Consider the following 15427-nt stretch of genomic DNA (forward strand, 5'->3'; position numbering starts at 1 on the left):
TTTCTAAAATTATTAGATAACATCTGCAACTTCTGGACAGCACACAAATGTGTTGATTTTGTCTTCAGCAAAGGATTAAATGGTCAGTATCTTCAGTGTATTAAATTAGGACTGAAATGTGTTTTAGTTGTTTCATTATTGCATTCATTCATTCATTGGCTGTATGGCTTTCCCACATGTGGTCAACTTTTGTACATATGTACTTCACAGTGAGTTTCCAGTGTGCCCGCCGGTAGATCACGAGGGAAATGCTGACATCACATGCTGTCTCTGATCATGCCTGCAGATGATGTTTGTGCAACAGAAATCAATAAATCACCTTTGTTTTATGAATCATGGAAATGTGCCTGCATATCAAGTCTGAAATTTTAAAAAACAAAACACATACTGATTGTAATTCAAGCCAATTCAATTGTATTTATATAGTACCAAATCACAATAACACTCACCTCAAGGCTCTATATTTTAAGGTAAAGACCCTACGATAATAGAGCGAGAACCCCAACAGAGTGCACAAAGGGCCTTGGGAGTCTGAGTTTTTGCTTTCTTATTTGAATGGTGGATTATAGTGATTTTTCTGAAGTGTGATGGATTTAATCAGATGTAATGATCTACCGTAACAGTCAAGGAAAATACACTTTAACATAAAAGTACTACTATACCTCTTAAGCTGTGTCCACACAGGGAGTGTCTGGCTTGTCGCTTTGAAGCTGCATACACACTTGGAAGCAACTCGACCACCAGAGACCATATCAGCCAATATTAGTTATTTGCCAATCTATCAGTATTGGTGTTTATAATGGCTGCTAAATGAAAATGTAAAAGTAAAGAAGAGATAGGAGAAACACCCTTCAAACATGTTATGAGTGTTGACGTTGCATAGGTTGCCCAGGTGACTGGAGCAGCTGGGATGAGCATAAACAAGTTAAAAAAAAAAAGCTACACATAAGTAATTTTAGCGAAATTTGTTTCTGCTTCATGGATCTGAAAGAAAAAATATTGTCTGATGTAGAGGAATGTCAGATTTTTATATCACCAAATATCGGTATCAGTATTGGTCTTAAAAATCCTATACATAGGTAAGATAAGATAGGATAAGAAGATATGAAATCCCTTTATTAGTCCCATGATGGGGAAATTTAGTGTAGCAGCAGCAAGGTATTGTGCAGAGGATAAACAGTAACTTGGATACAATAAAATAAAAAAGTAGAAGAGGTAAAGTAGAAAGTAGAATGGAAAAAAAACTGTATAAACAATATGTACAGTATAGACAATATGTATCAGTATAAATAATATGTACATAATGGAGGACAGAGCATACTATATGAAGATTATAATACAAAATGGATTATTATATTGCACCTGTTTATTGCACTAAATAAATACAGGTCAGGTCAGGCTCTACCATCCACTTGGTAACAAGAATCACATAAAATATGGACATTAAATTATGTTATGTAAAAAGGGATCAGGCTAAATGGAAAGACATTTTAACTTAATCAGAAAAAAACCTATTTAAAATTAAATTAAGACAGCTGTGATGGAGTATATAAAACAGAATAAAAATTCATTTCAAGCTCACACGGCTGCCCATTGAGCTATTTTCTTGCGCTTGCCAAACAAAGGTCAGATTTTGACCAACATTTCTTAACGTCAGCTTGCTGAATCAGTTATGCAGTTAAGACAACAGATCGATCCGGTGGTCTTTGGCACGGAGGTGTTCGAGTGGTGCTGCGTTCAAGTCCTCTCGAATTTTTAGCAGGAGTGAAGTGGAGAAATTATAAAACGGCAAAATGTATCGTTTGACATTAATACAATGGTGACTGCCGAAGCCGCAAAATGTGCCTCATATATAATGGATATTATATATTAGCTTCAATGTATTTTTGTTTGTGTTCATTCAAACAAAGTGGAGGGTTTTGAAGGGTATCGACGTCTTCAACGTGTCCTGAACGCGCAGACCGGGAGTAAAGTCACCCCGGTGACGCCTCCTCACTGTGATAGAGGGCTGGAGATAAAAAGGCCGACGCTCTCTCCTCCCACTAAGTCAGTACATTAAATTACTGTACCGGTGTATGCAGCCGCACTCACACAGAAGACCGAGCGGGTGCGTTAACAGTATAGTGGGGGACAGACTTAACCCCCCCCCAAAAGAAAAGACGAGATAGGCTCTATTTTGGCTAGGACACACCGCCCTCACTCAACCGGCTCTTCTCTCCTTTGTTTTCTTGGTAAAACTTCGGCCCCTCACCGGTTACCTTTGGCACGGAGTGTCCCCGTTTGACTGTCGTCTCGGGGGCTTTTTTTTTTTTGCTCTTCGTTTTTTAAGGGGAAAGAAACTTTTTACCGTGAGCCTTGGAGCCAGCTGGAAACAAATAAAAGCCCTCAGGAAGGTGAGTGTATCTGTTTTTAACCTTTTTTCGTTTATTTGCAGTTACACACCTCATTAAAAATATGTTTCAAAGTGTTTGTGGCCCCTGGAAACGACCCTCGAGCACTACATAACAGTCCCGTAATATCCCTTTGTCATTAAGTATGAGCTAAGTTGAGTGTTGTGCTTCGTACGTTAGAGGTTAGAAGCACATTGAGTCTATTAGCGATGACCACGTGCATTTACGCATCACTTACGGCGTATTGGTGGATACGCCCATGGTGATGTTTTCCCATTGGAAGCACTTGAGTCATGCAGCTCAGTTTCACTCTCTTCATTAGCTGTTGGAAAAATAAGGTCCATAATGCAAGTATACCTAAGGAAGCTGAACGAGGGGTCCCCTATCCATATGTCCGATGTGAATTTGCTGATGTGGAGTACACTGCTCTTAGATTACCACTTGCATAATTCATGGCACCATTATTTTATTTATTTATTTTTTGTTTGGAGAGGATGATTGCCGCTTGGATTTCCCTGGTGTTTTGAAGGAAAACAAGATTACTCCCTAGATTAGTTTTATGCATCACTGCATTGGAGGAAGTTTAATCATCTTCAGACTTTGGCCAGTGGAGAGCATCCATTTGGGCAACTGTTAATAACCTTCTAGGCTGCTTTGACACCTCCCCATCTGGCTCTAATTACACTTTAGTAAAAACAGCTAACACTTTCTGTTAAGAGCTCCAGTTAACTCATTACATTTATTTACATCCTACAGGCATGTAAAAGATTACTTCTCAAGGACTTGGAGCTTGTTTAGACAGAGTTTCAATAGAATCAATGACTGAGACTGAGTCAAGCCTTTCAGAGTGACTATGCAAGCCTTTTACCTCTTTTATGGCTTTTTACATCCATAAATGGATTAACTGTCTTTGAAGCGGAGTGTGCTGATACTGTGTTTTTGAACCTCTATGGGACAGCACTGTGTAGGGGAGCTCCTGCCAGCCAGAACATTTTTTTAGCTCATGACATTGAGGCACAGTGATTGTGTCAACTGAGGGACAGGATATATGATATTTTGAGGCTATATATTTCAAGCTGTGTCCAAACAGGGAGTGATTTGCTTTGAAGCTGAAGCTTCGTACACACTGTAAGCGATTCGCTGTGACCTGGTGACCAGAGACCACAGAAAGTGAGTGATATTTGGCGACTACAGGTGAAATAACTGCTGGTGATGAGAAGTAGGCGGGACCCAAGATAAACTTCTTTTCACCTTCCAGGCAAGCGATTGAAGCGACTACCAGTGAGAACACAGGATACTGCTGATTGAAAAACCATCCAACACTGGACACACTTAGCTACCACCTAATTCAGAGAAGGCTAATGGCTCAGGCACACTAGTAAAAATCACAACTGATTGCAACTTGTGGTGATTAAGCGGTTCCCCAGAGCTTGAGGGCGTTGCTCGTTCATGACTACTTTTGATCACAAGGCTATCATCAGACATAGGTCGTCTGATGGGAGGCAACCTTTCTACAGTTGCAGTCTGACTTGGACTGACTGTTGAAGGATTGCAAATAATTGCTGTCAATTTTCTAAATGCAGACAGATTGCCACGTTGCAATCAGTCTGAGGAGTCATTGTCAAGGAACACAACTCGAGGGGACTCGACTCAACTGGCTGCCAACTTTTATTTTAACCCATTGTCCAGGAATTCAGTTCAGAAGAACTGGAGATGTAATGGGTCAGAACAGTGCAGTGTCCCTAGCAATAAAACATTTGCTGTTTACCTTTCTGCTCACAGATTTGGAGAAAATATTTAACTCTGTTCTGTTGTAGGGCTTTTAAAAGAAGCTTTCGGGTTCTATGTATTGGAAATTTGCTCTGTGTAAAGTTGCAGTGAAAAGCTGACTGCTTTGTCTGTTTGAGTGTAGTATTGGTTATATGTCCCTGCCTTAAAACATGCCAAATATCATCAGCAATAACTGAAATATAGGATATTATATATAAGCTTCATACAAGGGAAGAAAGGAAAGACTCATGGGTGCTGTAAAAATAGAGTGAAACCAGATATCAAAGTGTATGCTTTGAACTTGTAGCTCCCATATGGAAAAATGTTGTTGTTCAGTTGTTGAGCAGAGTTTGAACAGTGTTACTGTCTGTAATGGAGCACATGTTAGCAAACCCAAGGGTGGAATTGATGCTGAGGAGTTTTAAATCTGGGCTGGGCTGGAGGCTTGGGAGGTTTTTTTCCCGTTGTAGCTTGTTATGGAACTGTAGTTGACTGGTAATAAAAATGTATTTTATGTATTTTTCAAAGCAAGTTTCCAGCACACTGATTGTCATCTAAATACACAACAGGTAATTGCTTCAGTCAGCCCGGTTTCTCATGTTCTAGACTCCAGCATCTCAAAGAGCACTGAGCACGCACCATTCATATTTCTTGTTTGTGCTACCTCTGGATAGTCATATGGTCAGATTACCTATTTGGCAGACAGTCACTTGCATAAAAGTCAAATCAAGCACTGATATTTCCAATGCATAACATCCTGTTGCTGCATGAACAAGCCAATTGTCTAGCACAACATGAAATCTGTTTCAGGCCACCTCTTTATCAACTATAGTTTCTGATGAAAATGGGAGCCTGCTAAAGGGTCTGTCAAAAAAAAACTTGTAGAATTTCTGCTTCCCTTCTTGTCATCTTATTTCCAGAGCTGATTTCTATGAACTATCACCAGCATTAAACTTTGAGCGCACACACAAGTGTGCAAGGGTCTGCTTACGACTGAGTAACTAATTTCTGTGAATTCTCCAGCTTGTTGTTGGCACTGCATTAAACTGTGCTTGCATCCTCCAACTCCCAGCGGACTAGAAAGTAGTAAGACGAGAACAACTACTCGTCCATTGTGTCCAGTGAATATAATCCTGGCCTTAAGTCTGTGGAGCACTGGGAGCTTTGGTGCACCATCTTCCCCGAGTTTGCAACTTGAGCTCTGTTCAAAGCTGAACACTCAGATGGGCTGGGTGGTGCGTGTTATTTTATCAGAGCTGAGTTTACCCTTTGAAAAAAGGCAAAAATACTTTGACTGAATAATAAGGCCGCTTGTTTTTTTTCCATGTTCCTGAAAAACAAACGTCTGTCTGTCTGTCTGTCTGTCTGTCTGTCTATCTGTCTGTCTGTCTATCTATGTAGATGATTGACTAATCTAACAATATTTAAGATTTATATGCTGTATTTCCCATTTATTTCTTGTTGCAAAGTAGTTATGCCATGTATATGTAATCATCCCTATTAAAAATAAATAAAGAGGCTTAATGTTCACATAAGGAAAACTCACCATGGCAGCACTGGCCTGCTTATTCCTGCCTCCAAGCTTCGGATGGCAGTCACAGCGGAGGACAGAGACGGGTGTGATGTCAACACACAGATGGTGGAGAAGGGCCCCGTGCAGACTTACAGATGGCACCTTGATACCACATTGTAGTCCAACTACTTTTTTCTTTTCCTTTTGCCTGAGGAGAAAAAAAAAACAAAAAACACTTGACTGAAGAGGCCTGAGCGAGCCAATTTTATGGTCTTTTGGTGAGACTGCACAAGAATACTGTCTCTGCATGACATGGATGTCCTTGTCAGCTGTTTCTTTCCTGGTCACAGTATCAGCTATGAAACCTTGAAAGCAGTGAGCTCAATAATATGCGAAATTGTTTAAAAAAAAAAAAAAAATCTAAGTGTTGAACGAAACAGTCCTTGAATCAAAAGTCATAACTGCATGCATGTTACCTTTGACTCCTTTCCGACAAAATGCATTTTGCAGATACAGTAAATGGACTATTAACCTTATCAGGAGTCATTAGAGGACAGTTATTCAAGAAAAACCTTCTATATTTTTCTTTTTCATTACTAAAATCATGGGCCATTTTCTGAACAGTTTTGTGAATTAAAGTTATCTATGATAGCTAGTCTGTGTAATGGAAGCTGCTACATGCTGGGCACAGAACCTTAAAGCTTGGCTTTCTTTCATTATTGAAGCTTTGATTAAATCCAGATGAAAGCGAGACTGTAAAGCTGTTTATAAAACGAAACCGCTTCGTGTAAGATGGGATCGAGATGTCATACACTGCAAGCAAACTTTGACAAAAGATGTAAATGCTCTTGTTCTTATCCTTTGCCTTTCCCAAAGCACCCTTTATCCCTCTGCACTTTTGTTGCAATTTGCTTTCCCCTTTTTAAAACACAAATTTGTGTAGAGAAAACATGAAAGAAAACTGCTTACCTACTTGTTCTTTTGTTTTCCCTTTTTAGCCATGTGGCTCTACTGATGACAATGCTTGTTGGGTGGTCAGCTGTTACTTGGTTCCTCCGACAGTGGAGGTTGAAATCTAATAACTCTGGTCATCCATTTACAGCCACCATAATGTTGGCATTTGTCTTTAAGTGTAATGCCACTTTAGTCTGTCTTGGATGTTCCCCTCTGCCTCCTCATCTAGCACCACCATCATTAGTTACAATTACCCTAGCCATGCTTTGTGCGTTTTACTAATTGGTAGAAGTTGCACGCTAATATGTTAAACTGAGATGGGGAATGTGGTAAATATTACACCTACTTAATAGTTTTTAACATCATTTCAGCGCCATTTCATTTTTTGCCACATAAAACCAGAGGAATTAGCTGCAAGTTTTGAATTTTAGATAGTCTTAAAGTTTGTTTGTGCACCCGGGATGCTGACATTTTACTTGCGTCTTTCCATAAAGGTCCATCCTCAACTCTTCAGAGCCTGATGCTATTCTGTGGCTTTCACCTCCTATTCTGGGCGCGCCCCTTCATCGTTGAGACGTCTGAAATCACACGCTGTACTAAGGCTGACACGAAAGCGCAGCATACATTAAGCAGAAAAGATTCAGTGTGATCTTGACTTTAATGTGATAATTATCTAAACCCACACACCATCAGCTGACTAAACAGTGGCATGGCAGACGAGATTTTAGCACTGTTACAGCAGGAAGGAGTTCAAATCCTACAAAGTTGATTTAGGTGTTTCTTTTTGATATTTGGATAGTTCTCTCGCTCTGTGTGTGTGTGTGTGGTGTGTGTAAAACCATGCATGGTGGTGGTCTGCTTTCCACAAGCTAAAATGTCGATGCATTTAGTTGATGGTAACCCTAATTGCTCTTGCTCAATCAGGGGATACCTCAAGAAATGTACTTTATTAGAGTTTTTGAAACACCCGACCATCACTCTGTCCACCATGCTCCATTTGTCTTATAATGTGGCTTTCAGTGTTCATTTCCAAATATCTTCATCAAATTCTGTCTCCACACACATCAAATTGCTTCATATATCCAGCCAAACATACTACACTATTAAATCACCTTTAAGCCATTAAGGACACTTCATACTGCAAGCTGAAGCCCACTGCTTGTTCTTACCTCTGATTTAAAAAATGGCACATTACTTGACCCACTTACTGATACATCACTTGACCCACTTAATACCTTGTTTTCCTCACACTGAATTGTGTGGGAAGGTTTTCTCCGCCCTCATGCTCCCTTGTTTTGCTCAAATAATGTAATGACAATAATGCCGCTTCCTCTTCCCACTGTCAGTGTTCTAATTTGGAGACTCTGATGGACTGTGATTAAATCAATTTTTCATCTGATTATCACTGACCTATATTTTTACAGATTGATGAGCTGTCAGTTTAAAGGGGAAATTTTTGCATTGTCTAAATGTTCCTGTACCGTCACTCCTCCGGCTCTGCTAACTCTTACATTTGCTGCTGTCAGAGCGCTTGAAACACATTCCTCCTTTCAGTTCTTCCTCTAGTTGACTTTCTGCTAAAGTAGAACTCAGGTTTAATTACACAATATTGGAAAATGCTGTGTTGACTTCTCCTGTTAAACTCAGTTTGCTAAAGCCTTGTCCACATATGAAGCTGTTTGTTTGCTGCCCCTCACTGTGTAGCTGATAGTTTATCACTAGTGGACATTCCAGGCTCTGATTGCGTAGGAAACCCGTTTGTGTGTGTTACACTCATCACGCAGCCTTTCCTTCCTTTGGTAGTCACTTTAGTCATCACAGATGTAAATTCATCTCAAAGTTTAATTAGGTTACCTTAGTACCTGCCCTCTTTACATTGCATGTCATTAATACTAGTCACCAAATGTTACTGGCAAGGTCTCTGGTTACCACATTGAACTGCAACAGTTTTTTTTCTATTAGACTGTCTTGTCTTTCTGTTTAACTGATAGCAAAATGCGTCATAATTGTATAAGTCCTCCTAATTTCATCCACTTCATTTTATTAATGTTAATAATTCTGTCAGTTTCAGAATCAGTAATCATGAATGGCAAACCATGATTTGTTCAATGAGCAGGAAAGACACCCAAGAGCTTTTATTTGAGTGAGTCCAGTATTCCTCTTTTCTCGTTTGTCAGGCCAGAATGTTCTGGCACAGCGACTCGCAACTCATATGTGTTGAATATGCAGGTTTTTTTTTTTTTTTTTTGCTTTGATATCATAAGCTTGAGAACACTGGGGCAATGTGAACACTGAAGCATTTTACTGAATATTCAACAGCAATAGGTCTTTGCTTATAGGTGAAACTGCATTAATTTTCATTAATATGTCAAGGAAAAGGCTCAAGATCATGCTGACGTTAAAGAACTGGCTTTGAAAAAGACCAGCGTTGTCAAAAAGCACAGCATCCCTGCTGCACCTGCAGAGAGGAAGTAACGACATGTGCAAATTGCCTTTTGTGTCCCAGCTGAAGCTGTGTCTCTATATATTTTATTTAGTATGTTTGTGCATGATTACCAGATAAATACACTCACCAACCATTTTAGTAGGTACAGTACCAGTACAAGTTTAGACACACCCACTCATTCATATGATTGGATGAATGTGCCCAAACTTTTGACTGGTACTTTTCATCTTGCTAGTACCAGGTTGGACGTCCTCTTGCCTTCGGAACTACCTTAATTCAACAAGGTGCTGGAAACCTTTTGGTTCATATTAACATGATAGCATCACACAGTTGCTGCAGATTTGTCTGCTGCACATCCATGGTGAGAATATGAGGTTCAAAGGTGCTCTGTTGGATTGAGATCGGTGACTGTGGAGGCCGTCTGAGTACAGTGAACTCATTGTCATGTTCAGGAAACCAGTTTGAGATGATCTGAGCTTTGTCAACATGGTGTGTTACCCTGCTGGAAGAAGCCATCTGAAGATGGGTACGCTGTGGCCATAGTGTAAATATATAAGGCAGCTCCACTTACATGTTATTTTCATCTTGTTCAATGCTGCTGTTCATTTCTAACGCAGTATGAAAATGTTGCGTGAGCTACTTGAATATCTTTCCTGACATCGACTGTTGCTGGTATAAGAGTAGATGTCTTGTTAGGCAGCATTCACTTTGTTCTGCAGTCTCCTTAACATGCTTTCTCAGCTAATCTCTGTTCATCTTTTAGTAATTGGTGCATAGGCAACTAATTCTAGCATGCTCCTATTTGTTGGCGCATGGTCACCCCTGTTGGCATTAATAGAGCTGAATCAGTGAGTGTTATTCATTGAACTACAGATGTGTCATTTGTCTTCAAAAGCTAAGAAATGTATGGTTCATTTATATACCACATGGGCAAATCAAAATATATGTTGCTTAGCTGGAAGGCTTTGAGAGCATTTTGATTTAAATTTTTGTTTTTAAATGTCAGTCGATGTCTCACTCCGTGGACCCTTGTGTGATAGGGCTTGGAAAAGCGATGTCTTCTGTAGTGTTATTAGTCATAGCTGACTCTGCCACAGCCGACCTGGTCATTTAAAAGTGGTTTGCGGTGGGGCTTGAAGTCAGACTCAAGATGAATGGGAGCTGTGGGCAATAGACCTGTAGTTATTAGTTCTCTGCCTCACACCACACTGACTCATGAAAGTACAGAAATTGTATATAAAGGTTTTCTTCAGAATACTTTTGATGAGCATTGAAGATTGGTAAATGCATTTGACATGATACTGAAACATGTCAGATGTTATATATATTTGGTAATGCAAATGAATAAATTACATCACTAAAGATCCATTTATGTCACACTACACACGTCATTATCTTAAGGAGGAGCAAGGATGAGAAGTAGTAGTAAAGCATTACTAATGTGTAACTGTTCTTGTTAGCCAAATGCTGTCATTGTTTTGCTGGGATTTTAATGGATGTTGTGTAGTCTGAATTAGTGTTTTTATGCATTAAAGCTCCTTTAAGAGAATCTGGTAGTGGCAGTTATTTCCCCCTACCTTCACCTGAGCAGTTAGTTTACATACTCATGACTATAAACATACACTGACGCACACGTGCACACACAAATTAACTCGTTTTCACCTGTTCTGTTCTAACATGTCTCATATTTTTGGTTTCCCAGGAAACTCACCAGGCTTTCTCATAGTAAGAGGAATTTAACAAAGCAGTGAGTGCATATCTGTGCCTGCTTCTTTTTACATATCTGATCATCTGTTGGGTCTTTACATGATTTGAGATTTGCTGGGATGGTAAATGCATTGTAATGATACAATGTGCTCTTGTTATATCATTTCTACTTTAGTCATTGTCTTTATTATTAATAAACATACAAAGGTATATAGTTTACTGGAATGTGTCAGGTGTCTGTGTGTCAGGTGTGGTAACACTGAAGTCTTGTGATGCAGGTCTTTGATACAGTACACCAGGAAGTCACGGGACTTTCTTGAAAAGAAGCAGCAACAATGGTTTGTTTACATTAAACACAAGAAAACGTGGGTATCAGAAACACTGTATGAGGTGCAGTTGATCTTTTGTGGCCTAAATGCAAGACCTCTAGGCTGGACTAGCTTTAACAGCTTTGATGTAAGGACTCTCCCTATTTCTTGTTATAATGGGCTTTATCACCCATTTATCACTATCCGCCTCCCTCACAGGCTTTTTCTGATGCCACATGGTTTAGCCAAGTCTCCATGGAGCTCAGTTACTTGGTATCCATTGTAGATCCTCAATAAACATGTCAGAGCATTCAAACATGACAAAGGTCAAAAAAAGATTAAATCGCATTGTCAGGATTTACTGCTGACATCTCAGCTGGACGTGGTTTCATTTAAGAATGTAGTTTCTCAAATGCGGGAAACTTAACTTGTGACATGTGAGCTTGAACATGGACGATCATATTGGGTTTATGTACAGGATGGGCATAGGCTGCAAAGTCTGAAAAGTGAAGCCCCTGCTTAAGCTGCCAAATACACACTAAGAAATAGAGGGACGAGAATGGACCTAAAAAGGTACGAAGGCTTTGTCGCTCCAGCTGTACCCTAGTGGAGTACAACATTGTACCTCTAAATCTAGGAACAATTTTGCACCTTATTGTCTGTACCTTTAAAAGAACATTTCTGTACCTCTGGTGACAAATAAGTGCCTTTATGTACAGGTACAAAACTGTACCTATTACAAAGGTACAAATTATGTACCCAATGAGGTACAGCTGGAGCAACATGGCTAATGGTACCTTTGAGAGACAAAAACAAACCCTTAGATTCACAAAAATATTCTTTATTTATCAAAATGTATAATTTAACATCAATTCAGTCAGTTTAAAACAAGAACTGAACAGAAGACAGAAGAATGTAATGTTGAAAACAAAATATATACTGAAGGCTGTTATAAAGGCTTCACTTAGGCTCGTGCAGTGACATAACATCTACTCTACTTTCACCAGACTGGGCCCGGCACTGGTCATCACCGTCTTCCACTTATTATCCACCAGTTGAATGGTTGGACAGGGTGTAGCAGCATCTTTCTATATAAATTAAGAAAAAAATACAAAATAAATAAATAACCAAGCAGCAAAAGACATTGTTCCAATTAATTTATGTAAAATAATTTAAAGACCTTAGTGTTAAGTTACAAGTTTAAAATATTAAGTAATACAACTTTAAATATGTTAAATGGTGATCAAAATATCAATATAGTAAAAATAATTCCTTACTCGAGTCATTTTTCTTTCCTCTTCACTTATTTGAACAAGATCTTACTACAGTTCAGATGCCTACCTCTCCCAAAGTGATGTAGTGTTCAATCTTTTCTCTGAAGATGGATGGCAGAAGGATGAGTCCAGCCCTTAAGTCGATTCCTCAAATGCAAAAAAAGAAAAAAAAAATCATACAGAGCATAACTACAGCAGATCTACTTTCACATTTATTAGCAAGATGATTGTGACTACCTGGTAGATCTTCAGCCAGGGCATCTTTTCTTGCGTCATAGTGCTGTTTTGCCAGCACAGACTTTCCCTGTGCAAGCTTAAGTACATTTGGCAAGACACCAGCAAAGCCGTCTTGACAGATGGCAGATGTTGAAGGGTGAATTCTGTCAACCTCATCAATACACCGTAGAATACACAAACACATTGTCAATTATTATTGTTAAAGGCAGCTAGTAATTCAAATCTAACCAAAATAACAAAAGCTAGAAATGCAGCTTCTAGTTCAAGTAAATTTCGCTGAGTTTTTTTTTTTAGGATAGATGGTGTAGCTGAGCTGAAGGGAGCTTTAAAGGAGACCCCACAGCTAATACAAGCCCCAAACAAAGTAGTTAAACAAAAAAAGATGGGATTACTTAGCTCTTGTGATAGTACTTCACTAAAATACTAATATTCTGAAATTGCAGAGAAGTTGGGTAACGCCCTGTGCACACAACATGCTAGGTACTGTTAGCATGTTAGTCTGAAATTTTAAATGAATGGAGACTGAGTTAGGCCATGAACATGAATAGGTCAGATTACTTACCACTGAATCTTCTTGCCTCATCTTCATTCATTTTTATTCCAGCTTTAGATATTTTTTGAATAAGTTCTTTGGTGGACAGGCTGCATTAAACCGGAGAGTCCACCATTTTACATTTCTGGTGCCTTTTTTGTCGTCTGGGAGGAAACACCCCACCCAACACTGACTTCTACTGGTACACTTTTGTACCATTTGCTCTGACCAGTGATTTTGTACCTCTGATGGTCCACAGTAAATCACCCCAAGGGTCCATCTCTGTACTGAGAGGGAACTTTCCTGATAAAAGTACCTTTTGGGTACAAAAATTTACCTTTATTTTTTTGTGTGTACTTGCTTTTAAATAGCTACAAGTGGATGACTTTCCCGTTGCAAAATGTGTCATATTGTATAAAAGCGTACGAAGCCCTTCTTCTAATAACATTCTTATGTGCTCAGATAAAGGCAAACATCTCATTTAAGTTCTACTTGACTTATCTCCAGCCTTTTACACCACTGATCAGGCCATTCTAATTGACAGATTATTGAACTGGGTTGGCATCTCTGGCACTGCTCTCAGATGGTTCTCATTTTACTTATCAGTTTACGTTAGCTAACAGCTAAACTTAGCACAAAAAGTAAGCAAATTTGTGTTTGGTCAGTTATTTCTTTGTTGTAACAATGCTTCTTGGTAAGTTATTTACCAAGAAGCATTGTTACAACAAAGAAATAAAGAAACACCATTTGTAAGGAAAATGCACCTGTGGATTGAGCAGCAGAGTTGAATATGTGGGTTATTCTGCTGTTGACTCTTGTTTGATGTCATTTTTTGGATTGGATGATTGAAAAATCAAGATATATCAGCAATTTAACAGTTTATTCATTTAAGAAATGCGGTTGAGTAGCATGTGGAAGCACCATACACAGTTGGCACCTCCTCCTTATGCTGGTCACCAGCATAGTCGCACACTGCTGTGCAGTGGCATCCCATTCTTCAACAAATAAGTTTTTTATTATCAACCAGACATGAATGTCCTTACTTCTTGTGCTAAGTTTGTGTCTTAATCTCGTCCTTTATGGAATCCTTCAAGGCTCAATCCCTGGACCTCATTATGTTACCCCTGAGTCATCTACTTAACAGCTATATAGGAATCTTCACCAATTGCTATGCTGATAATACACAGGTTTATCATCAATGCCTCTTCTACTTTCATGATTGCTTCACTATTATGGATGTCTTCAAATTGCCTCCATTTCAATCCATATATATATATATATATATATATATATATATATATATATATATATATATATATATATATATATATATATATATATATATATATATATATATTAGGGCTGCATAAATCGATTATTTTAGTAATCGAGTATTCTATCGATTATTCCAGCGATTAATCGAGTAATCGGATAAGAAATACTTTTTTTATTAACAGTTTATCTGCATATTTTAACTTCCGTAATGCAGTTTCTCGCCATGTGAACAAACAGCGGTGGATGGAGCAGCTACAAAGTTCTCTTTTCTTCACCTTAACACTTGCTGATCAGGTGCTTGATGAAGGACCTCCAGCTGTTTCACAGATTTAATGGTGGTTACTAAAAGAAAAAGCTGCTGTTTTGGACGCTGGAAAAACGTTTCCTTTTTCACTACTTGAGCTCACCGTCACAGCTTCGCCTCTTTGCGCTTGCGCAGTTAAAACCGCTGCCTGCTATGAGTGTTTTGAAAAACTAGTGGCTGCGGGAGCCATGGCGCATGTGTGAGTAATGGTGTAATGCTTTGTATTCACAAGCATTCTCGAAAATACGTTTCTACTGCAGGTCTATATTTAGTCACTAATAAGGGATTAAAGTATAAAAAATATTTTGAAGGAGCCCCTCGGTCCTGGGGGGCGGGCCTTCCGGTACCGAACCATCGCTAGTGCTAATGGCCCGCGCTCGCTAGCAAACCAGTTCTGGTAGCTACAGCTGAAGTAAAGACAAAAATAGCAGCTGAAATTCTCAGCGAACACAACACACACAGACACACAGAGAGCAGTGGAGGCGTGGAAATGCATGTCAGCGACAGTTGCCACCCGTCCCGTAAAGTACGGAACACGGCATGTTACGGAGCCGTATTCCACGGAGTCCCGTAACATACGGGGTTCTGAATTTTACGAGACAGGTGGCAACTCTAGTGATGATCCACTCTGTGTTAAAGGAAATCCATCGCAGCGACGGAGAGCTTTTTAGAATGTGTGCTTGTGTATACGTGAGTGATTCACACTCCAGTCCAGTA

The 15427-nt window shown here is 39.2% G+C and overlaps 1 protein-coding gene across 4 annotated transcripts in view; it reads left to right on the plus strand.

The window, feature by feature from the left end:
* Nucleotides 1-1971: 1971 nt before the first annotated feature.
* gdpd5b (glycerophosphodiester phosphodiesterase domain containing 5b) overlaps nucleotides 1972-15427 on the plus strand; it is a 48559-nt gene continuing 35103 nt past the window's right edge. For 2 of the 4 annotated variants that reach the window (XM_030745149.1, XM_030745151.1), the window contains exon 1: nucleotides 1972-2393. The gene's annotated coding sequence lies outside the window, so the exon portion shown is untranslated. The remainder of the gene's footprint in view (nucleotides 2394-15427) is intronic. The other 2 variants (XM_030745150.1, XM_030745152.1) reach the window with 1 other exon arrangement.

The sequence above is a fragment of the Archocentrus centrarchus genome, chromosome 13 (genome assembly GCF_007364275.1).
Source record: "Archocentrus centrarchus isolate MPI-CPG fArcCen1 chromosome 13, fArcCen1, whole genome shotgun sequence".
Taxonomy (NCBI): Eukaryota; Metazoa; Chordata; class Actinopteri; order Cichliformes; family Cichlidae; genus Archocentrus; species Archocentrus centrarchus.